The following is a 25,279-nucleotide window of genomic DNA, read 5'->3' as shown; positions in this document are numbered from 1 at the left end:
GAAGTAAGAGACTATTGCATTAAAAAGACCTAACAACTTTCATGCTTTTAAAGATTCTCCCTACACATATGTAGATGGCAGATACTGGGTAGCTATTCACCAACCTCATTTCTCTTTCCTTCTGAGAACACTGCCGTATTACATTTCCCACTTTCTCTTGCAGTTAGGTGTGATCACGTATTTAAGCTTTGGCCAATTACACATGGGTGGACGTGATAAGCGCTCTTTTTAGTCTTAGCCCACATGACCCTATGCTCGTTGTCTCTCTTATTCTTATCTCAGTTTAAAGAGTGACCAGGAATGTAGTGAATGCACTGAAGTTAACAGTTTTTTTTTTTTAATATTTATTGGAGTATAGTTGATTTACAATGTTACGTTAGTTTCAGGTGTACCACAAAGCGAATCAGTTATACATATATTATACATATATCCAGTCTTTTTTTAAATTCTTTTACCGTATAGGCCATCACAGAGTTCTGAGTAGAGTTCCATGTGCTATAGAGTAGGTTCTTATTTGTTATCTATTTTATATATAGTAGTGTGTGTATATGTCAATCCCAATCTCCCAGTTTATCCCTCCCCCCACCTTGTCTCCTGCTAACCATAGTTCGTTTTCTACATCTGCGACTCTACTTCTCTTTTGTAAATAAGTTCATTTGTACCCTTTTTTATATTCCACATATAAATGATATCGTGTATTTGTCTTTCTGTGTCTGACTTACTTCATTCAGTATGACAGTCTCTAGGCCCATCCATGTTGCTGCAAATGGCATTATTTTGTTCTTTTTATGGCTGAGTACTATTCCACTGTATATATGTACCACATCTTCTTTATACATTCCTCTGTTGATGGACATTTAAGTTGCTTCCATGTCCTGGCTATTGTAAATAATGCTGCAATGAACATTGGAGTGCATGTATCTTTTCGATTTATGGTTTCCTCCAGGTATATGCCTAGGAGTGAGATTGCTGGGTCATATGGTAGTTCTATTTTTAGTGTTTTAAAGAACCTCCATACCGTTCTCCATAGTGGCTGTACCAATTTACATTCCCACCAGCAGCGTAGGAGGGTTCCCTTTTCTCCACACCTTCTTCAGCATTTATTGTTTGCAGACTTTTTGATGATGGTCTTCTGACCGGTGTGAGGTGATGCCTCATTGTAGTTTTAATTTGCATTTCTCTAATAATTAGTGATGTTAAGCATCTTTTCATGTGCTTTTTGGCCACCTCTATGTCTTCTTTGGAGAAATGTCTATTTAGATCTTCTGGCCATTTTTTGATTGAGTTGTTTTTTTGGTATTTTTGTTGTTGTTGTTGTTTTTGCGGTACGTGGGCCTCTCACTGTTGTGGCCTCTCCCGTTGCGGAGCACAGGCTCCAGACATGCAGGCTCAGTGGCCATGGCTCACGGGCCCAGCCGCTCTGCGGCATGTGGCATCTTCCCGGACCAGGGCACGAACCCGCATCCCCTGCATTGGCAGGCGGACTCTCAACCACTGCGCCACCAGGGAAGCCCTGTTTTTTTGATATTGAGCTGCATGAGCTGTTTGTATATTTTGGAGATTAATCCCTCGTCAGTTGCTTCATTTGCAAAAATTTTCTCCCATTCTGAGGGCTGTCTTTTTGTTTTGTTTATGGTTTCCTTTGCTGTGCAAAAGCTTACAGAGTTTTAAACAGCTTGGATCCCTAAATGCCTTGGACTGCATGAGGAAGAGAAAATGCTCTTGTGTTTAGCCATTGAGTTTCAGGGTTTACCTGTTTGAGGTAACATTTTAAACTTTTTCAGAAAATGCTCTTGTGTTTAGCCATTGAGTTTCAGGGTTTACCTGTTTGAGGTAACATTTTAAAACTTTTTTTAAAAATGTTTGAGGTAACATTTTAAACTTTTTTAAAACATTTTAAACTTTTTAAACTGTTTGAGGTAACATTTTAAACTTTTTCAATTATTAAGCTTTAAAAATAGTAGCTTGAATTGTGATACAGTTAAAAGAATGTTAGGTGAATAATATTGGGCTAGTTTTATCCCTTTAACTGAATGAGCACAGCCTCAATTCCTTTGGACTCATTTTTTGTCATGTTTCCCTTTCTTCATAACTTCCTTATTCATCTCTACTTAAAATCTATTATTCATGACTTCTTAGCTCTAGAATTCTTTACATTGCTTAATTCTCATTTTCAAAGTCAGGGAAAATTTAGAGAAAAATTACTAGTTATGATCCCAATTTTGTAGATGCACCATGCCCCCGATCTACATTATTACGTATGTATGACACCTGGATTACTATGGCGGTTTATAAGCATAATAACATCCCTTATTCATTTTTACTTTTGAGAATATGTTTAATAATTTATGTATCTATCCAGAATGTTTGTTTATTTAGTCTTTATTATAAGTGAGCCACTTGTGGAAAAATTATAGATATCCCCACTGGCAGAAAAATACCTCTTCTGACTGACGGAGTTTTAATAAATGATTTATAATTAGCTCTCTGATTTCTTGTTATGACTGGTCTCCTCAAACACACCACACTTTCAGACATAGATACAAACACAGTTTCTATTTTGAATAGAATCTCTACATTCACGTGGAGAGAATGATCTAAAATGGAGAATCATTGACTATCTTTTTATAAATATTTCTCTGTAGAATAAAACCATAAAATGCACAGTGTCTGATTATGTACTACACAGCTCAAGCCATTTGTCAGCTGTTCAATAGTAGTGACTTTTTTTTTTTTTAACAAATTTGAAGAAAGGAAAGAAGGGAAATAAGACCTTACCAAGAAAAAAAAAAAAGATTTTTCAAAGAAAATTTTTTGAAGAGTAAAATCAATGCTGGTTTATTTCTCTTATCTTGTTTTACTTATAAAACATTCATAAATTGAAACAAAAATTAATATTGATTAGTAACCATAATTAATGTAGAGTGATTTGCTTATGCTATTTAAGCTAAATTAATTTGAGACTAATAAAAAACAAGAGTATTTTAAAATATTTTAAAGATTTTGAGGGAAATTATCTTTTTATTTTTTTAATTTTTAAAAATTTTTGGCTGCATTGGGTCTTCGTTGCTGTGTGTGGGCTTTCTCTAGTTGCAGCGAACAGGGGCTACTCTTCATTGTGATGCGTGGGCTTCTCATTGCGGTGGCTTCTCTTGTTGCGGAGCATGGGCTCTAGGCACGTGGGCTTCCGTAATTGCAGCATGCAGGTCCTAGAGCACACGGGCTTCAGTAGTTGCAGCACACAGGCTCTAGGGCATGTGGGCTTCAGTAGTTGTGGCATGCAGGCTCAGTAGTTGTGGCTCGTGGGCTCTAGAGCACAGGCTCAGTAGTTGTGGTGCACAGCATGTGGGATCTTCCCGGCCCAGGGATGGAACCCGTGTCCCCTGCATTGGCAGGCGGATTCTTAACCACTGCACCACCAGGGAAGTCCAGAGGGAAATTATTTTTAGTACTACATAGATTTCTCAATTCTTTTCTTTGAATTTTTAATATAATTTTAATCCTTGTGCCAAGATTTTAATTCTGTTCTTGCCTTGGTTTTGTTCATTACACAGCCGCTAATTATAATAATAATAATAAATGGGGTATTTATATCATCTCACCTGGAGATCACAGGAAATATTCTTAGTCAGTTATTATGGGACAGTTCTCAGGAAACTTTGTTCCAGGTCGATTTATTGGGGTGCTGAAGGGGTAGGTCCAGAGCTCAGGTCTGCCTTATAAAAAGAATAAAACTTTAATTGTGATCACCCATTTTAGACAATTATAAAAATACGTTTATTGAATATATTCTGCTTTGGGGTTCCAGAAAATGAGTTATTTGAGGTTAAGTTTGGGGCTTTTTGTTTTTCCTATTATTTAGAGATTTAACTCCACCTGAAGATACATCAGAAAATGTACTTGGCTTTGTTTTAAAAAATAATTCTCAAAGAATAGTAAGGGCTATTATTTTCTACAAGGCACAAGTTGTTCGTTCGCATCATTTTCTTAATTTATCCCGCATCCTCTTATACCTTGGAATGTGTAAACACATTATACCATGCATCTTCTTTCCCTTTTTCCTTTCTGTACACCTTTCAAAGTTTTGAAAAAGCTCAAACAAAAGTCAAGCCATCCTCTTCAGAGACCCAGAAACGACTTCTTTTTCAGAGCCATCACTAGTTTTTCCTGGTGATCCACTGTTGCTGGTGCAGCTCTCTGTGATTTCAGGAGCCACCTGCTCAGGGTCATAGATGATCTGGCCCACACAAGAATTTTTCTCTACCATCCCCTACATCCCACTCTTTCTCCAACCCTCCGCCATTCATCATTCATTCTTAAAACTTTGATTTGTGGAAACTTTATGACTCTTCCACTAGAAAACTGAATATTTTGTACAAACATTAAATTCCAATTCCAATTTTCATAGGTCCACAGACTACTTAAAGTATTTTCATTGACCTCTGTTTAAAAACCTCTGTTTTAGATGGCTTGACATGATTGCTTAATCAAGTCTTAATTTTTACTTTCCTTTCTGGATTAGAATCACACTTGCACTGCCTGCACTTCAAAATATACACAATCCAGTGATTGGATAGGACTTGGAACATGCCACTCAAAGATAGAACAGGTTTGGGAATCATTTCCACTTCCAAATTCCATGAAATATCTGCATTGTCTGCTCAAAGCCTGCCACTCCACACAGCTGATTGGATTTACCTCCTCTTCTGTTGCAACCTTTTTCTTCCCTAATATTAAGTTAACCAAAGTTATGGGAGGTTTTCTAAGATGCCCCCCCCTTCCTGTATTTTTTCATTCTCTGGTAAATTATAAGGGAGATAGAAACAGAAAAAAATAAACAAACACCTTTGAAAGGTGTTTAATACATTTTTGTCTATCTGTATTTATCATTCAGTAATCTTGAAACAAAATCTTCTGCTTGAGAGGAAACTTAAGAAACTTTAATCAGGGTTTTGGAACTTAAATCCAAGGCCACCACAGTTATCGATGGTATTGCATTGAAGACTTGACTTTGTCATTGTTGTCCCCCTTGAGTAAGGCATTGCAAGCAAATAACTCCCTTTGTTCATTCTTAAAATGTGGAGACGTGTCAGGGAAAAATGAAAGCAGAAAATACTATTCATCTCTCCACAGAGAAGATGAATAGGCATCCTTGTTTGTAATGTCTGGGATTTGGCAGAGCTATACTCAAGGAAGAAAAATAAGTATGTGTGAGTTTCCAAGGAAGAGCCCTTTGTAGTGGACAGTCAAACTCAGTTGTCTGTGAATAAATCATTAAAGGATGGAACATTTATTTTGAAATTGAGAGCCAAAAAGAGGAGGACTGGGGTCCTGGAAGGAGACTTTTGGAAGAAAGATGAAACAGATTTGAGTCCAGTCCAGTCCACAGTATAGGTTCTAGGCTTTGTTCCTGACCCAGAGGGAGCTGGTGGCAGGGTACCAGGGGAACAATCACTTTGAAGCATAACATTTCATCATCCACACTACAGGACCCATCCCAGATTACCCCACCAGGTAAAGAGGCTTATCAACATTTCCTCATTTTATTGCTACCACTCCACCATTATAAGCATGTTAGGACAATTTCAAAAAATTATTCCAATATATTTCAAGACCTAGAGGACTAATGGACATGTAATGGTTCAGTCAATTATAAGTCAATTGTTAAATCCAGCAACTAAGAGGAATGGATATACCTATTAACATGTACTATGTTTTAAGCAACATCCTAGTGTTATTTGTGCTATTATTTCTAATTCAAATAAATGTACTGAATAAGTAATTATTGTGTTAGGCATATTGTGTGTGATAGACATGTACTATTCCTAATTCTGACAACAATGCTGAGATACTGTTTTCCTCATTCAGCAGCTGAAGAACTTGGGATCCCTAGGGTTAATTAATTTGCCCAAGGTCAAGCAGATATAAGGCTGCAGGGCTGTGATTTAAATCAAGATCTGTGTGAAATGCATAGCTGTACAGAAAATTAGATACATGTGTGTCATATTAACTTTTCACCTTCAGATGAAACACTGACTCAAGTTATTTTAAGATGAGGTTATCATTTTTGATGGCTCACACACTTTAATTATCATCAGATATTATTCTTAGTACTGACCAATTTGAGTAAACTGCTTATTATCTGCCTACAGTGCTCTTGGTCACCACAGAGACTGAGTATATAAGTCTAATCCAGCTTTATTCCGCGTTTAAGAATCAGACTTTTTGCCTTCCCTATTCCTTGTTAGGGCTCTTTAAAAGGACATAAAGGTATTTGTAGAACAATATTATGACTGGAGTTGAGGCAATTTCCTTGAGCAGAATTATAGTAGATGTCTTATGGTCATCTCCTGTGAAACAGTAGCTTCCAAACATCATCATAAGCCTAAATTTCAAAGCCTAGATTTTTTAAAAAAATTTATTGTGGTATAGTTAATTTACAATGTTGTGTTATTTTCAGGTGTACAGCAAAGTGAATCTGTTATACGTATACATATATCCACTCTTTTTAAAATTCTTTTCCCATATAGGCCATTATAGAGTATGGAGTAGAGTTCCCTGTGCTATACAGTAGGCCCTTATTAGTTATCTATTTTATATATAGTAGTGTGTATGTGTCAATCCCAATATTTCAGTTTATCTCCCCCTTTACCTGCGAGTAACCATAAGTTTATTTTCTACATATGTAACTCTATTTCTGTTTTGTAGATAAATTCAGCATACTTCGAAAAGATACATGCACCCCAGTGTTCATTGCAGCACTATTTACAATAGCCAGGACATGGAAGCAATCTAAATGTCCATCAACAGAGGAGTGGATAAAGAAGTTGTGGTACATATAAGCCTGGATTTTTTAACATAATAAACCATCTCCAGTCTTTAGCCACCCACCCCTCCCCCACCAATTACTGTGCCTTTTACCTTTTCAATGACCAGAACTAATACACTGCAGAAATTTTTAATTCCAATACTCCATTCATTCACTGTAACTTCAGCCCCACAACTTAATTATTCCTAACAAATATGTTCATCAAATCAGAAATTTCCAGGCTCTAGATTGCCTGGTTTTTAATCCAGGCTCAATATAGCCACTTGGATCTTCTTTCTCTCTTCTCTGTATTAGAATCTGTGATTGAGCACCTGAACTAAACTCTTAACAATACCTTGTATTTCCTTTTTTTTTATTATGTAAGTTTCAGGTGTACAGCATTATAGTTCAACATCTGTATACACTACAGTGTGATCACCACCACAAGTCTAGTTACCGTACATCACCATACAGTTGACCTCCTTCGCCCATTTCTCCCACCCCCCAACCCCCTTCCCTCTGGTAACAACTAATCTGTTCTCTGTAGCTATGAGTTTGCTTTTGCTATATTTTGTTTGTTCATTTCTTTTGTTTTAGATTCCACATGTGAGTGAAACCATATGGTATTATCTTTCTCTGATTTATTTCACTTACCGTAATACCCTCAAAGTCCCTCCCTGTTGTTGCAAATGGCAGAATTTCATTCTTTTTACGGCTGAGTAGTATTCCACTGTATATGAATATCACACCTTCTTTATCTACTCATCTATCAGTGGACGCTTAGGTTGTTTCCATATCTTAGCTATTGTAAATAATGCTGCAGTGAGCATAGGGGTGCATATATCTTTCCAAATTAGTGTTATTGTGTTCTTCGGATAAATGCCCAGAAGTGGAATAGCTGGGTCATAAGATAGGTCTATTCTTAATATATTTAGGACTCTCCACACTCTTCCATAGTGATGGCACCAATTTATAGTCCCACCACAGTGTACAAGTCTTCCCCTTTCTCCAGATCCTCTCCAACATTTGTTGTTTCTTGTCTTGTCTTATCTGTTAGCCATTCTGACATGTGTGAGGTGGTATCTCATTGTGATTTTGATTTACATTTTCCTGATAATTAGTGGTGTTGAACATCTTTCCATGTGCCTGTTGGCAATCTATATGTCTTCTTTGGAGAAGGGTCCATTCAGATCCTCTGCCCGTTGTTTTTAAATGGGTTGTTTGGTTTTTTGTTGTTGAATTGGATGAGTTCTTTATACATTTTAGATATTAACCGCTTATCAAATATACTGTTTACAGATACCTTCTCTCATTCAGTAGCTTTCCTTTGCACTTTGATAATGGTTTCCTTGATGTGCAGTTTTTAGTTTGATTTGTTTATATTTACTTTTGTTGCCCTTGCCTGTGGAGTAAGATCCATAAAAACATCACTCTGACTGATGTCAGTGAGATTACTGCCCATGTTTTCTTATAGGAATTTTATGGTTTCAGGTCTTACATTCAAATCTTTAATCCATTTTGAGTTAATTTTTGTGTATAGTATAAGATAGTGGTCTTGTTTAACTCTTTTGCATGTGGCTGTCCAGTTTTCCCAACACCGTTTATTGAAGAAGCTGTCCTTTCTCCATTGTATGTTATTTGCTCCTTTGTCATAGATTAATTGTTCATATGTGTGATGGCTTATTTCTGGGCTCTCAATTCTGATACATTGATCTATGTGTCTGTTTTTGTGTTCCATATTGTTTGGATTCTTATAGAATTGTAGTGTAGTTTGGAATCGGGAAGCTTCACACCTCCACCTTTGTTCTTCTTTCTCAAGATTGTTTAGGCTATTCAGGATCTTTTGTGGTTCCATACAAATTTAAGAATTATTTGTTCCAGTTCTGTGAAAAATGCCATTGGAATTTTGAGAGGGATTGTATTGAATCTATAGATTGTTTTGGACATTTTAACAATATGAATTCTTCCAATCTGTGAGCACAGAATATCTTCCTATTTTGCACGTCTTCTTCAGTTTCTTTCATTAGTGTCTTACAGTTTCCAGTGTAGAGGTCTTTCATCTCCTTGGTTAAATTTATTCCTAGGTAATTTATTCTTTATGATGCAATTGTAAATGGAATTGTTTTCTTAATTTCTCTTTCTGCTGGTTTGCTATTAATGTATAGAAATGTCAGAGGTTTCTGCATATTTATTTTTAACACTACTTTGCATTGTGTTACAGCTTTATTTCTTTATTTTTTAGTTATTTATTTATTTATTTTCGCACCTAGGCAGCAAAACTCCACTTTTGGGTCCTCTGGGTCAACAATGCAATCCCATTTTTTTCACTACCTATCACCAAGTTATTGAATGCTAGTGCATAGATTAGAGCTAAACCAGTATGTAAATTCGCACCAGTAAAACTGCAAAGTGTTTCAGTTACAATTTTAGCTGGTCCATTCGGTCATTTTAGACATTCTTTTTTATCTTGTTTTTTCATTTCTTTCAAGTATTACAGAAATTCACCTCTCCTCTTAAGTCATTTCAATCTCCATCAACTTTGCTTTTAGCAGACAAACTAAAAATGATAATCTCTCTAATTTTCTTTCTTTTATAATTTAAAATACATATTATCACCATCCTTACCCCTGCCCTTACTTGAAAATGTAAGAGAATAATGCAATCTGCTTCATAATAACATGGTTCATTCACTAATGCCTTTCACATCAAGACCTCCCATCTTTTGCTTTTATCCAGTGCTTTGTTCCACCAGTCCTGTACCCTCTCTAGCTGTTTCCTTTGCAACCTGTAAACATATCTGAATCTCTGTTTTATCTTAAAAATAATCTCTCTCTTAACTATATGCCCTCTTTATACTCCTGAAAAATCTTTTTCCTCTTCATACAAACGTCTAAAAGAAGTAAACATCTTTCTTGTTTTCACCCTCTCATCTGTTTCACTCAACTAAATACAGTAATTCAGTTTTTATCAGTACCACACTCCCAAAGCAGCACTTTCTGAGATCACCAGAGATGTTCTGATGCCCACACCCTATGAATATATAATGTGTTTATCGTAACTCTGCTAGATATTGCTAATTGCATTTGCTTATCTGTCACTGCGTTCTAAATATTCTTTATATCCTTGGCTTCTGTGATTCTCTATTCTTCTAGTTTGCCTTGTACTCCTCCAGTAACTCCTATTCTGTCTCTTTTTTAAAAAATACACTCTGGGGGCACTGAGAAAATGGTGAAGGAGTAAGAAATGGAGATGACCTTCCTCCCCACAAATACATCAAAAATACATCTACATGTGGAACAACTCCTACAGAACACCTACTGAACGCTGGCAGAACACCTCAGACTTCCCAAAAGGCAAGAAACTCCCCATGTACCTGGGTAGGGCAAAAGGAAAAACAGAGACAAAAGAATAGGGACAGGACCTGCACCTCTGGGAGAGAGCTGTGAAGGAGGACAAGTTTCCACACACTAGGAAGCCCCTTCACTGGCAGAGACAGGGTGTGTATGGGGGGGAAGCTTTGGAGCCATGGAGGAGAGCACAGCAACAGGGGTGCGGAGGGCAAAGCGGAGTGATTCCAGCAGAAAGGATCGGTGCCAACCATCACTCACCAGCCTGAGAGGCTTGTCTGCTCACCTGCCGGGGCAAGTGGGGGCTAGGAGCTGAGGCTCCAGCTTCTTCGGAGGTCAGAACCCAGGGAGAGGACTGGAGTTGGCTGTGCGAACACAGCCTGAAGGGGGCTAGTGCGCCACAGCTAGCCAGGAGGGAGTCCGGGAAAAAGTTTGGACCTGCCTAAGAGGCAAGAGACTATTGTTTCAGGGTGCACGAGGAGAGGGCATTCAGAGCACTGCCTAAATGAGCTCTAGAGACGGGCGTGAGCCGTGGCTATCAGCGCAGACACCAGAGACAGGCATGAAGCACTAAGGCTGCTGCTGCAGCCACCAAGAAGCCGGCGTGCAAGCACAGGTCACTATCCACATGTCCCCTCCCAGGAGCCGGTGCAGCCCACCACTACCAGGGTCCTGTGATCCAGGCACAACTTCCCCGGGAGAACATATGGCACGCTTCAGGCTGGTGCAACGTCTAGCGGGCCTCTGTCGCTGTAGGCTCATCCCTCATTCTGTAACCCTCCCTCCCACCAGCCTGAGTGAGCCACAGCCCCCTAATCAGCTGCTACTTTAACCCTGTCCTGTCTGAGCAAAGAACAGATGCCCTAAGGTGACTTACAAGCAGAGACAGGGCCAAATCCAAAGCTGAACCCCAGGAGCTGTGCAAACAAAGAAGAGAAAGGGAAATCTCTCCCAGCAGCCTCAGGAGCACCGGATTAAATCTCCACAATCAACTTGATGTACCGTGCATCTGTGGAATACCTGAATAGACAACTAATCATCCCAAAATTGAGGCGGTGGACTTTGGAAGGAACTGTAGACTTGGGGTTTGCTTTCAATATCTAATTTGTTTCTGTTTTTATGTTTATCTTAGTTTAGTATTTATAGCTTACTATCATTGGTAGATTTGTTTATTGATTTGGTGGCTCTCTTTCTTTTTTTTCAATATATATATATTTTTTTACATCTTTTTTCTCTTTTTGTGAGTCTGTATGTGTATACTTCTTTGTGTGATTTTGTCTGTATAGCTTTGCTTTTACAATTTCTCCTAGGGTTCTGCCTTTTTTTTTTTTTTTTTTTTTTACAATTTGTCCTACAGTTCTGTCTGTTCATTTTCTTTTTAGTATAGTTTTGAGCACTTGTTATCATTGGTGGATTTCTTTTTTGGTTTGGTTGATCTCTTTCTTTCTTTCCTTTTTTTATTTTTAATTTTTTATTATTACTATTTTTCTTTGCTTTCTTTCTTTCTTTCTTTTTTTTCTTCTCCCTTTTCTTCGTCACAACTAAAAGAATAAAATACCTAGGAATAAACCTACCTAAGGAGACAAAAGACCTGTATGCAGAACACTATAAGGTACTGATGAAAGAAATTAAAGGTGAAACAAACAGATGGAGAAGTATACCATGTTCTTGGATTTGAAGAATCAGTAATGTGAAAATGACTATACTACCCAAAGCAACCTACAGATTCAATGCAATCCCTATCAAACTACAAATGGCATTTTTCACAGAACTAAAACAAAAAACTTCACAAAAGACCCCGAATAGCCAAAGCAATCTTGAAGAAGAAAAATGGAGCTGGAGGAATCAGGCTCCCTGACTTCAGACTCTACCACAAAGCTGTAGTAATCAAGACAGTATGGTACTGGCACAAAAACAGACATACAGATCAATGGAACAGGGTAGAAAGCCCAGAGGTAAACCCACGCACATACGGTCACCTTATCTTTGATAAAAGAGGCAAGAATATACAATGGAGAAAAGACAGCCTCTTCAATAAGTGGTGCTGGGAAAACTAGGCAGCTACATGTAAAAGAATGAAATTAGAACACTCCCCAACACCATACACAAAAATAAACTCAAAATGGATTAAAGACCTAAATGTAAGACCAGACACTATAAAACTGTTAGAGGGAAACATAGGCAGAACACTGTATGACATAAATCACAGCAAGATCCTTTTTGACCCACCTCCTAGAGAAATAGAAATAAAAATAAACAAATGTGACCTAATGAAACTTAAAAGCTTTTGCACAGCAAAGGAAACCATAAACAAGACGAAAAGACAATCCTCAGAATGGGAGAAATTATTTGCAAATGAAGCAACTGACAAAAGATTAATCTCCAAAATATACAACCACTTCATGCAGCTCAATATCAAAAAAACAAACAACCCAATCCAAAAATGGGCAGAAGACCTAAATAGACATTTCTCTAAAGAAGATATACAGACTGCCAACAAACACATGAAAGGATGCTCAACATCACTAATCATTAGAAAAATGCAAATGAAAACTACAATGAGTTATCACCTCACATTGGTCAGAATGCCCATCATCAAAAAGTCTACAAGCAATAAATGCTGGAGAGGGTGTGGAGAAAAGGGAACCCTCTTGCACTGTTGGTAGGAATGTAAATTGATACAGCCACTATTTAGAACAGTATGGAGGTTCCTTAAAAAACTAAAAAAAGAACTACCATATGACCCAGCAACCCCACTACTGGGCATATACTCTGAAAATACCATAATTCAAAAAGAGTCATGTACCACAGTGTTCATTGCAGCACTATTTACAATAGCCAGGACATGGAAGCAGCCTAAGTGTCCATCGACAGATAAATGAATAAAGAAGATGTGGCACATATATACAATGGAATGTTGCTCAGTCTTAGAAAGAAATGAAACTGAGTTACTTGTTGTAAGGTGGATGGACCTAGAGTCTGTCATACAGAGTGAAGTAAGTCAGAAAGGGAAAAACAAATACCATATGCTAATACATATATATGGAATTACAAAAAAAAAAAAAAAGATGAACCTGGGGCAGGACAGAAATAAAGACACAGACTTAGAGAATGGACTTGAGGACCCGGGGAGGGGAAAAGATAACCTGGGACGGAGTGAGAGAGTGGCACTGACATGTATACGCTACCAAATATAAAATAGATAGCTAGTGGGAAGCAGCTGCATGGTACAGGGAGTTCAGCTCGGTGTTTTGTGACCACCTAGAGGGGTGGGATAAGGATGGTGGGAGAGAGACACAAGAGGGAGGGGATTTGGTTTATACATACAGATGTAGCTGATTCACTATGTTGTACAGCAGAAACTACCAAAGAGCTGTAAAGTAATTATACCCCAGTAAAGATGTTAAAAAATATACCATTATTACAACTGGCGAAAGACATTCAAAAATTCCTAATCTGTAAAGAAATGATTCTCATCTTACCTAAATTAATGGAGAAAAACTCTATGAGCTAAATACATGTGATAGGGTCAGGAAATGAAGAAAAAGGAAACATAAGAAAGAAAAATGATGGGTTTGGGGCAACTCTGGATATTCCCATCAGTTTGCATATAGAAATATTTTTGACAATTTCAAAGTTATAGAAAGGCCACTTACAAAGTATCTATCTATAAAGGAGCATTCATAAGATAGCATTCTTTTGAATAGACCCCGGGTAAACTAAGAAATCATGGATAAAATTCAGTGTTATATGGAAGAGAAAGAAGTATGCTGAAAAGACCGCATCTTAAAGTTCATATATAATTTTAAAAATATGTAACAGTAGAGAGCCTCTGGGAGAAATGAATCTACCAGGGAGAAGAAAAAGCATCACCTAAGATATAAATATATTTACAACCAACCAATAAAATACTTTGAGTAAATAGAGGGGAAATATACCAAAGGCACGTTTTCTTTTTAGAAATTCTGTTTATTTCAACAATGGAGCAGTCAAAGGCCAAGTCCAAATGTCCAGTTCAGTCCAAAGAATATAATTTTATAAGTCAAAAAATAAGGCTTTTATAGAATACTTTCTTTGTAGTTATTTGGCCATGTCTACAAAAGGAAACTCATATTTGTTTCTTTATCTTCTTTTGTAATAATCTGGGAGAACGATGAAAGATAAAAATGAAGAAAGCTACTAAAGCTTTGGAAACATTAAATAGTTTCTGTGTCCTTTAAGTTCCACGTAGCTATGAAATTGGCCCTTTACCAACATAATATATTACCTATATGCATAGATTTGCTGTAAGAATCTTCATAACTTCTTTAAATTAAGAATTCTGTGTGTGTGTGTGTGTGTGTGTGTGTGTGTGTGTGTGTGTGTATACTTGGACACATAGGATTTTTTTTTTTTTTTTTTTTGCGGTACGCGGGCCTCTCACTGTTGTGGCCTCTCCCGTTGCGCAGCACAGGCTCCAGACGCGCAGGCTCAGCGGCCGTGGCTCACGGGCCCAGCCGCTCCGCGGCATGTGGGATCTTCCCAGACCGGGGCATGAACCTGTGTCCCCTGCATTGGCAGGTGGACTCTCAACCCCTGTGCCACCAGGGAAGCCCCATTGGATATTTTTAATGTCTACAAATTTTGTTTAGACTTGCTTTTCATTTTACTCACATTATTGAAATTAGAGTGTCAGTTTTCAATTTTCCATGACTAATTATTTATTTGGGTATATTTTTAGTTATACGTCAACCAACTCCTACAATGCTAGGAGTTGAATGAAGTCAAGAAAACATCAGTGATGGCATGAGTATGTGTCTGAGCTTCTGTCTCCGTCTACGTTCTTAAAAAAAAAATACAAGTTGACTTTTCACATTTTTAAAAACTGTATGTAGCCCTCATCATTTCTACAAGTTTACTAAAATGGTAATTAACTAAATTTGAGATACAGATATTATAAATTCATATCTACACATTTCACTAATAATTTTCAGAAGACAGTGAGATGAAAGAGGACAATAAATATGGGTAACACAACCTCTAATAGATACGTGGCACAGAGGCCAAAAGAGCTAATGTGCCATTAGATTGAAGAGTGAAGCTAAATCCAACACAAAGGAGGTGATAATCCTTGGCTGTTGTGTACAGGAGTATTCAGTTCCACGTAGCGTTTAGAAGAGGAAAATAGGACACTAAGAGGTCAGTTACCAAAGTGGAAAGGAAAATCACAATCTCACCATTTCAGGAAGAAAAAAATACAGATCTGAAAAAATGAGACATACAATTGTCCACTATTGTTTAAAAGACTTTTATAAGGACTAAGGATTAGATACCCTTTATAGTTCAATAAGCTGGAACTGTAACTGCTATATTAGATTATTCTTAAGAGGAACTTTCTCATACAGTTGGAAGGATTAGATGAAATTATGCAATTTACTGTGTTAAAGTTGTTTAACACAGTAGTTAACACATAGTAATGACTCAGATATTTCCCACTGATTACTGCTAGTAGTAGTAGTAGCAGCAGCAGTAAAAATAAATTATCTTTAACCTAGAATTTCCATGATTTAAAAATTGATAAAATGGAGTGAATTTGTTTTAACATTGTGACGCTGTCTGAACATTATAAACAGACATGCTTTATTATTTATTGACATGCCAAATTTTAAAGAAGTATTTTAGTTTCTTTTCTGCCCTGATACATCTGCTTAGAATTCGCAGTTGGATGTATACCTTGGATATATACCAATGAATACATGAGCACTTGGATGAGGAAGCAACATACTGTCATAAACCATTAAATTAGTGGAAAGAACTTTGTCATTTATCCAAACATAATTGAAAGCAAGTATGATTTCATAGAAATTCACATTCCTGACATGTGATTTCAGAAAGTCTTTATAAGAATTGGATTTCATAGGCCTGAAACAGTGAATTTTTGACAGAAGTTGATATATCAAAATCTCTGGCGCTAAAGATCTAGCATAGAGAATAACAGTTGAAAATGTTACCCAGCTGATTCTGACACATACACATTCCCTCTACTAACTGGTGAGAACAATTTATTCAAATACTTACTAATAAATTCAGGGGAAAAAAGCCCACTTCACAGTAGAAAGATGGAATCAAGAACTGAATTCATTACACACAGATTAACCTGATTCATAAATCAGGTTAATTTATGATTCGGGTCAGTTAAATCTTTTGTTTTTAAAGTTCTTGTTGTTAGGACCTTTGTGTATCTTTTATATATTTTTTTGACTGTGGAGAGAAAACCAACATGGATTGATTACCTGCAGCACGCCTGGCACTAGGCACTGTGTTTCACATGCACAGCTTAAACAGATTTACAAGATTCCATTGTTTAGGAGGTGGATGGCAGTGCCCCCATTTTACAGATGAGTATGTAGACTGTCAGAGTGATTGACGCTCCCAAGGTCATTACAGCTAACACATGGTAGGTATTCAAGCCTGGACTACCTGATTGCAGTACTAACTTTACAATCCCTAGCTGTTCAGTAGAGGTGGAATTCAGAAGTGGTAGGTCTTGAAGCCGTACATTTTTAATATGTGCATGGAATTCATAACAGATAGCACTGCAGGGCAAAATTCAGTGGTGCCAGTTTTCCTGCACTGAATTCTTTCAAAAGAATTGTTTCTTAAAATAGTCCTTTATAGTAAGTTTTTACTTACTATAAGTAAAAAAAAGTAAGTATAAGTAAAAAAATTTACTTACTATAAGTAAAAAAATTTATCTGTAAATTATAATGGAAGCTCTTCAGAGCTTTGGAAAACATAGTCCATATCACATCACCCCCAAAATTCAGCAAATGACAAATAATCGTATATAAAAGTCCACTATTATTACAGGTTTTTCATAGAAAGCAGAATCAGCCTAATCCAGGGAAGAGTAGTAATTAACAGATAAGAGGTTCATTAAATGAATATGCAGTGTCATGACGTTGGAATTGGGCACTGATCACTGTTAGATACAGATTTTCCCCTTGTCTGGAAATTCTGACACCACATCTATCTCTTGATCTATTTTTAGAACTTTAATGAGTAGATCACTAAGACTTACCTCATTAACTTATGTTCTGAGAAAACATTATTTACAGAGATAATAGTAGGTTAGAAAAGTTACTACTCCCAAATTTGTGAAGAAAAAATACATGCAGAGAAAAATAACATTTATTTCATAGTGGGAAAATCTGACCTTGTTTAACAGGTAAGCTTTTATAACATTTGTTTTCCTAGAATTAATCATCTTAAAATATATATATATATTTTTTTTCAAGGACATGAGAAATATTTACCTAATTTTTATAGCTCCTATAACTCACAGCAGCACATCATTTAAAGTAATATTTAGTATTTACTCTCCTTCTGCACTTGTGAATTAATAATTATTACATATTAATAATAGTACTATTTTCAAAAAGTATTTAAAAGCATCTTTAGTGTGACTTTGTGTAACTGTGGTAATAGAGGTTCCACTATAATTACATGCATTTTAATGTATATTTTGAAGTTTAAAGTCATGAACTCAGAGTTTTAATAAATTAAATATAGCATAGAGAAAGCATGTACCCCTTCCACCAATTCTATAAAAATAATAGTGAAAATTAAAAATAATGGTATAAACCCAGAGGGAAAAGGGGGAAAGGTGATGGGAGAAGTAATATGTCTTCAATAGTTTGGACCTTGGAAAGCAGATGGATAGACGTGGCAATTGACTAGTAGGTCCGAGGAGCCTGGAGGAGGCGGAAGACCAATCCGAGGCAGGTCAATTCCCTGCATGGGAAACAGAGAAAGTCTGGGAATGAAGGCATGAAGGAATCTTTGGAGAGCAGGACAAAAGAAACCAAGAGAATTGATTGCACATCATTATAAAGAGCGATTATACCCCAGATTCTCTTCTTGAGGCCCTTCAACAACAAAATTATCCCTTTTCCATCTGGCAAAAGGCAAAAGTCTTTCTCTGTAAAAATATCAGAGCTGGGAGTGGTGGTGAGATAGGCTGGGGAGAGGGTGTGGCTCTATGAAATACAAAGGGATCCAGTGAAAGTGTAGGTCTTAAATCCTGAGCCCCGCCCAACCCCATTATCTTGCTCAGCAACAAAGCAGATTTTTAATATCCAGTCATATAATTAAAAGAGTTTTCTTTGGGGAAAATAACCAACCCAAGAGAAAAGGCACACAGATACTAACAGCCATGGGCCTGGTATCGTCCCAGTCAGGTTTAGGGAATCTCAAATCAGCAAGATCTACTCAAGTATTCGGTTTCCTATGTGCTTTTAGGATGTTGGTCTAAATATAAACTAGACTCAGAGATCATCAAACAGTTGAAGAGTACCTCCAACACAAAACATAGAAACCTAAGAAAATAAACAGAAATGAAAGGAGTCAGGAGAAAAAAAGATAATGGAAGACAAGGATAGAAAACATTTTTAAAAATTTAATCTTCAGAGAGATAAAAAAAGATATACATTCCTTAAGAGCAGAGTCCTTTTTAAAAGAAACATTTGGAGAACAAGAAAGAGCCTTTAGAAATTAAATGTAATATGGCAGAAATATTTTCAAATCCATTAGTTTGAAATGTAATGTTGAAAATTTTTCCAGAAAATAAAATGTAAAAATTTAAAAATGGAAAATTGGTGAAAAATAAAGGATGGATTCAGAAAGTTTAACATATTAAAACTAGGGGTTCCAGAGGGAGAAAACAGATGAAGGAAAATTATTAAAGAAATAATTTTTTTTAAAATACTGGATCTGAAAATCATCATTTTCCAGATAGTAGCAACCCATTTAGTATTTTACACAATAAATAAAATAAAGCTCATATCAGAGCATCGTGAAATTTCTGAATTTTGCAGTGAAAATAAGAGGTGAGAAGCTTTCAAAAAGCTAAAAACATTTCTTAACAATAACGTTAGAGATTAGCAGGAGAAAAACATCAAAATTCTGAGAAATAATTTTAACCGATAATTTTTTGTTTGATCAAAGTATGAATTGATTCTAAAGGACAGAAAACAGTGTTTCAGATTTGATGGTTCTTTAAAAATTTATATCCATCTATTATCCTTTCTTAAAGTGCTACTGGGGGATGTGATCTTCTGAAATGAGGGAGGAAATAAAAAACACAAAAGGTACAGGGACTCAGGAAAAAAGTTTCCAAAGTAGGAGACAGACAAAGGGAATTCCCAGGATGGTAAGGAGACATCCCAGGACAATAGCTGTACAGCAGGCTTAAAGCATCCTGATCAAGAAATTCCCTGGAAGTCCAGTGGTTAGGATGCTGCACGCTTCCACTGCAAAATCTTGCATGCCTTGCGGTGCGGCCAAAAAAAAAAGAATCCTAATCAAGATTGAAGCATAGCTAAAGGCTCTAGTGAGAATATCTCTGTACTGACTGAATGTTGTTGAGTAAAAGCCACTCCCAAACTTAGTTATTTAAATTTTTTTTTTATTATTACTAACATTTATAGACTGACTGAGCAGTTGATTGCATATCTGGGCTGGGCCAGACTGATCTTGGCTAGACTTGTTCACTGATCACTATGTGATCAGCTAGTGGATCGTCTGAGGGCTGACTGTGCTAAATTGGTCTTGTGGGACGACTCCTCTCCTTTATATTTATCTCATACCTTAACAGCAAACTAACAAAAAATAATCTCATGAAAGGAAGCAAAAATGCACAAGCACATTTTCAAGCTGCTCCTGGTACTTAGTTTGCTACTCTCCTAGAGGCCAGTGCAATTCATACGGCCAAGCCGGGAGTCATTGGAAGAGTGCTATCAAAGGGCATGGATGCAGGCAGATGTGAAAAACTGGGGTGATTAATGCAATCTCTCTGCCATAATCTCTAAGAAAAATGTAAAATGATACCTTTTTGTATTTCCTGATATTTTGAGAGGAGTTTTAATAGTTCTGAGTGAAAGTTTAGGGTTAAATTAGTAATAGACACATAGAAAACCAGGCACACAAACACATTCAATAATTATTAATTCTAGGAAAAACAGAACTATAATAATGTTGAGACTTGAAAAAATCAAGAACTAATATAGGCATGTAATTAATATCATAAGGAGTGTCTGGTGGGTGGGCAATAGGAAAAGGAGATTGCTGAGTTGGTTACAAGCCTTACAATAACATTTGAGTTTTTAAACTACGTACATATATATATTTTTTTAATCTTACATGTAAAACAAAAATATATCAAAAGAACAGTAATAAGATATCTTCATAAAGAACACTTTACAAAGATATCAAGAGCTGAAAGACCCTGAACTTCCTTATCCTCATTTCCCTTAAAAACAAACAAAAAACAAATGAGCTAATCAATCTCTATCATTCCTTTTTATTTAAAAATTTCAAGATCCACAGTTCCGACAAATCTTGTCAAAGACTTATTCTTTAAAATCACGTCTTTAATTTTATTTTTAAATAATAATTTAATGTCTCAATTTAATGTCTATTCTTCTGTTCATTTCTTCTATATGTGTTTTGTCTATATCTATTTAACCCCAAATTGTGCTGTTTTGAGATCATCATTACTTGTTTGTTTAATAGTAGGGCCACTGTCCTTGTTCCCAAACTGCCTGAACCAAAATTACTCCATTTATTTCTGAGACGAAAAAAGGATTTTCAAAAAGGGCTAGAGAGTGATATAAGTACCTCAGGCAGGGAGATAATTTAGAGCTCCTTCAGACAGATGTCTTTTAAGTTTTGGCTCAACAACTGTATAAAATAGTCAGAAACATTTTTTGTTTGTCTTTTAAAGTTATTCTTAAGGGCATTATCTACTGCAGGAAGAAATGAATGCATTTCAATAGTAAGGTGTTATAAATGGATGTACCATTTGGTATCATTTCTAATTTATTTCAGTGATAATTTGTGCTTCTTATGAATTGGTGCTCCAATCAGCTTCCTGACTGGCACTCCTTGTTATTGAGTTTTGGTCTCAAACACACTAGAATATCTGCAGTGCTCAACAAATGTCAGTGTGGTTCCTTCTTTCTTGCCCGGGGTCCATTTTTCCATGTTCACAGTTTATAAAGCTTTTTGGATGTTTCACCATTATCCTTGCTTTTCCTAGAGTGATGTTATACAACATGCTAACATAATCATAGACTCTTTCCTCTCCTAACTAGCCAAAGAAAAACCTTTCCAGCTTAATCACCTACTCCTTCCTACCCATCACCATTAAGAGAGACATTTAGTGTGTGTCTAAATGTTAGGTTATTTATTTATTTTTTTTTTAGGCAGAATCAGTGAGCAGACAAAAAGGATTGTAACAGAGATCTGGAGAAGAAGAAAGGTTCAATCATGGTAGTTTAAGTCAATCTACACCCTTGTTGAAGATCACTTCACTGTGCATGGGTGAGTTTATTTCTGGTCTGTCTATTCTGTTCTATTGGTCTTTATGCCAGTACCATACTGCTTTAATTACTGTAACTTTGTAATGTATCTTGAAATCAGGAAGTTTGATGTCTCCAGCATTGTGCTTTTTTTTTTTTATAAATTTATTTATTTTTATTTATTTATTTTTGGCTGTGCTGGGTCTTCGTTTCTGTGTGAGGGCTTTCTCTAGTTGTGGCGAGCGGGGGCCGCTCTTCATCGCGGTCCGTGGGCCTCTCACTGTTGCGGCCTCTCTTGGTGCAGAGCACAGGCTCCAGATGCGCAGGCTCAGTAGTTGTGGCTCATGGGCCCAGTTGCCCCGTGGCATGTGGGATCTTCCCAGACCAGGTCTCGAACCCGTGTCCCCTTCATTGGCAGGCAGATTCTCAACCACTGCGCCACCAGGGAAGCCCCTCCAGCATTGTTCTTTTTTTTTCAAGATCACTTTGGCTATTCTGGATGATTTGTTGTTCCACATGAATTTTAGGAGTGTCTCGCCTACTTCTGTAAAAAATGTCATTGGGATTTGGATGCAGATAGCATTGAATCTGTAGACTGCTTTGGGTAGTATGAACATTTTGACAACATTAAGTCTTCCAATCCACAAATATAGGATGTCCTTCCATTTATTTGTGTCTTCTTTAATTTCTTTCATCAATGTATTATAGTTTTCAGTGTACCAGTCTTTCACCTTCTTGGTCAAGTTTATTCCTAAGTGATTTATTCTACTTCAAATGGCACTGTTTTATTAATTTCCTTTTAGGATCGTTTGCTGTTAGTATACAGAACACAACTGATTTTTGTATGTTGATTCTGAATCCTTCACCTTTACTGAATCTGTTTATTAGTTCTACCATTTTTTGTGGTGTCTTTAGGTTTTTCTAGATATAAAATCATGTTATTTGCAGAGATAATTTTACTGCTTTCTTTCCTGCTTGGATGCCTTTTATTTCTTTATCTTGCCTAATTGCACTGGCTAGAACTTCCAGTATTATGCTGAATAAAGGCATCTCACAATTGTTAGGATGGCTGTTATTAAAAAAAAGAAAAAAAGATAACAAATGTTAGTGAGATTGCTAAGGAATTGGAACACTTGCACATTGTTGGTGGGAATGTAAAATGGTACAGCTGCTGTGGAAAATAGTATGGACATTCCTCAAAAAATTAAAAATAAAACTACCATATGGTCTAGCAATTTCACTTCTGGGTATATATTTTAAAAAACTGAAATTAAAATCTCAAAGAGATATTCTTCACTCCCATGTTCATTGCATCAGTATTCACAACAACCCAAATATCCATCCACAGATGAATGGATAAGGAATAAATTGAGTGGATATATATACAGTAGAATATTATTCAGCCTTAGAAAATGAAATTCTACTATTTGTGACAATATAGATAAACTCTGAAAATAATATGCTAAGTGAAATAAATCAGTCACAGAAGGACAGATACTGCATGATTCAGTTTATATGAGATATCTAAAATAGTAAAATTTGTAGAAGCAGAAAATAGATTGGTGGTTGCCAAAGCCTGGGAGAAGGGGGAAATGGGGAGTTGTTGTTCAGTGGATATGAAGTTATAATTATACAAAAGAAACAATAAGTTGTAGAGATCTGCTGTACAACATAGTACATAATTCGCAATACAATATTGTGCACTCAAAAATTCGTTTAGAGCATAGACTCATGTTATGTGTTCTTACCACAAAAACAAAAGGACACAGGGAATTTTGGAAGTGATGAATATGTTTATTACATAGTATTATAAGTCCAAACTCATATGTCTAAACTCATCACATTATATACATTAAATACATAAATGTTTTGGTATATCAATTATACCTCAATAAAGTTGTAAAAAATCAATATACCTCAAAAGAGCAAAGGATGGGGGGAGGAGGGAGAGGGATGGACTGGGAATTTGGGGTTGGTATATGCAAACTATTACATTTAGAATGGACAAAAAACAAGGTCCTGTGGTATAGTGCAGGAAACTATATCCAGTCTCCTGGGATAAACCATAATGGAAAAGAATACTTTAAAAAAGAATGTATATATGTATAGAGAAAAAAAAGCAAAGGATGGGTGTCTGAGGGTGCGCAAAGATTTGGAGCAAAGGAGAAGAATGCTGGAGAGAATTTTGTGAGACTGTTTCGTAAACAGGATGATCAGGAGTGTGTTGTTATGCTGGAAAATTGGAAATGAAAAAAAGGGAGGGTTTACGAATTACATTTTCTTTAATTTCTTCCAGGAGCTATGAGGGAGAATAGAATTTTTATTTAATTATTTTTACCCTCTCAAACTGTGCTTCTTGAAATGTTATTCTGCTATAGAACCAAACACCACGTATCACACTCAGTAGAGCCACAGTGGACTGTCCTTGCCAGGCTGTGCCTCCTGACGCCTCTAAAGTAGCCACCCCTAGAGAGGAGTGGATGGGAAAGGGTCAGCTTCTCAGCTCTTGCCACACTTTGTCACCAGGACCCTAAGCTGCTTTGCTTGTCTTCAGGTTCTCACGAGTTCTCTCCTGAGCTACTCTAACTTTGGTCCATCCTCCACAAAGAGCGGCATCAAGCACAACAAGCTAACTGATTATCACTCCATCATCCCCAAATTCCTCTCTAGTTACCGCCAAATTAAAAAATTAAACCTTAAGAGAAAAAAATATATATGATAGGTATGAGAGCTTCTGCCCCTAGAGCAGTTGGAACAATGTCCCCTGCTATATTAAGAGTGTCTATATCATCTACCCTGAAGGGGCATGATGAAACAAGGTTGGGATATCCAAGTGGGCAATGGGATAGTGTATTTGTTGCTCAACAGATGTCAGGGCTGAGATTAAATATCAAAGAGACAGGAGGAAGTCCAAATAATGATTTTAAATGGCTATAGATTTAGGGGGCAAATATGAATTTGAATTCTGTCATGGTCACTTTCTAGCTGCTTCACCTTGAGCACAACTGTCCTGCATCTCAGTTTCCCCATGTATAAGAGAAAAAGTTACATATGGAAAACTGTAAACTGCCAAGAGGTAAAGCATTTGACAAATAGTAAAAGCAAGTGCACAGCTTTTCATGTACTTAACAAAAGATTTACTTAGTGGATATCATGTGCAAAATTTTTGAGATTGAAAGGACAAAATAAATATAGCACTGATTCTAAAGAAACCAAAACTCTAGTAGAGGAGATAAGATGTGTGTGTGTGTGTGTGTGTGTGTGTGTGTAAATACCCAGAGAAATGTCACTAGTGTTGTCATTGAGAAGAACACAAGTACTACAGAAACTCAGGGAGAGAAGAGATGATGTACAGCTAGAGACATGGAGAGAAGTTTGCATTTCTGAAGAATAAAAAAGCTGGGAAATGGGATTTGAAGTGTCTCATAGATGTTAACACTGGGAAAAGGAAACAGCTCTTCTTCTCAGAGCAGTAAGATTACGGAAAGATTAAGTAAATTAAAAAAAATGTTGATATGGAAGGAAAATATTGTAGGTATTTATCAATTGATAGAAATAATTCAGAATCTTTTAAATAAATTCAGAGGTAAGTCATCATTAAAGTAGAAAAAAAGAAAAGATGAACAGAGAAGTGAGAGTACTAGAAGGAATCAATAGAATTTGGTGAAATGATGGATGTTTTTTTCTCCCTGGATTGTTGTCTGCCTGCCCCCTCTCCAACCAATTAAAGCCTACATAGCCTTCAGCGATAAATTAGTTGTGTCTCCTTAAAGTAATCTCTGTTC

At 36.6% G+C, this 25,279-nt stretch overlaps 1 long non-coding RNA gene across 2 annotated transcripts in view; it reads left to right on the top strand.

Moving 5' to 3' along the window:
- Positions 1-25,279, top strand: part of LOC307196932 — a 386,149-nt gene that overhangs the window by 164,807 nt on the left and 196,063 nt on the right. For both annotated transcript variants that reach the window (XR_013831291.1, XR_013831292.1), the window contains exon 2: positions 21,399-21,516. This is a non-coding gene — a long non-coding RNA (uncharacterized lncRNA). The remainder of the gene's footprint in view (positions 1-21,398; positions 21,517-25,279) is intronic.

This window comes from Stenella coeruleoalba, assembly GCF_951394435.1.
Source record: "Stenella coeruleoalba genome assembly, chromosome: 14".
In the NCBI taxonomy this organism is placed as follows: Eukaryota; Metazoa; Chordata; class Mammalia; order Artiodactyla; family Delphinidae; genus Stenella; species Stenella coeruleoalba.
The sequence above is the reverse complement of the archived record's forward strand: the minus strand, read 5'-3'. Positions and strand labels throughout refer to the sequence as shown.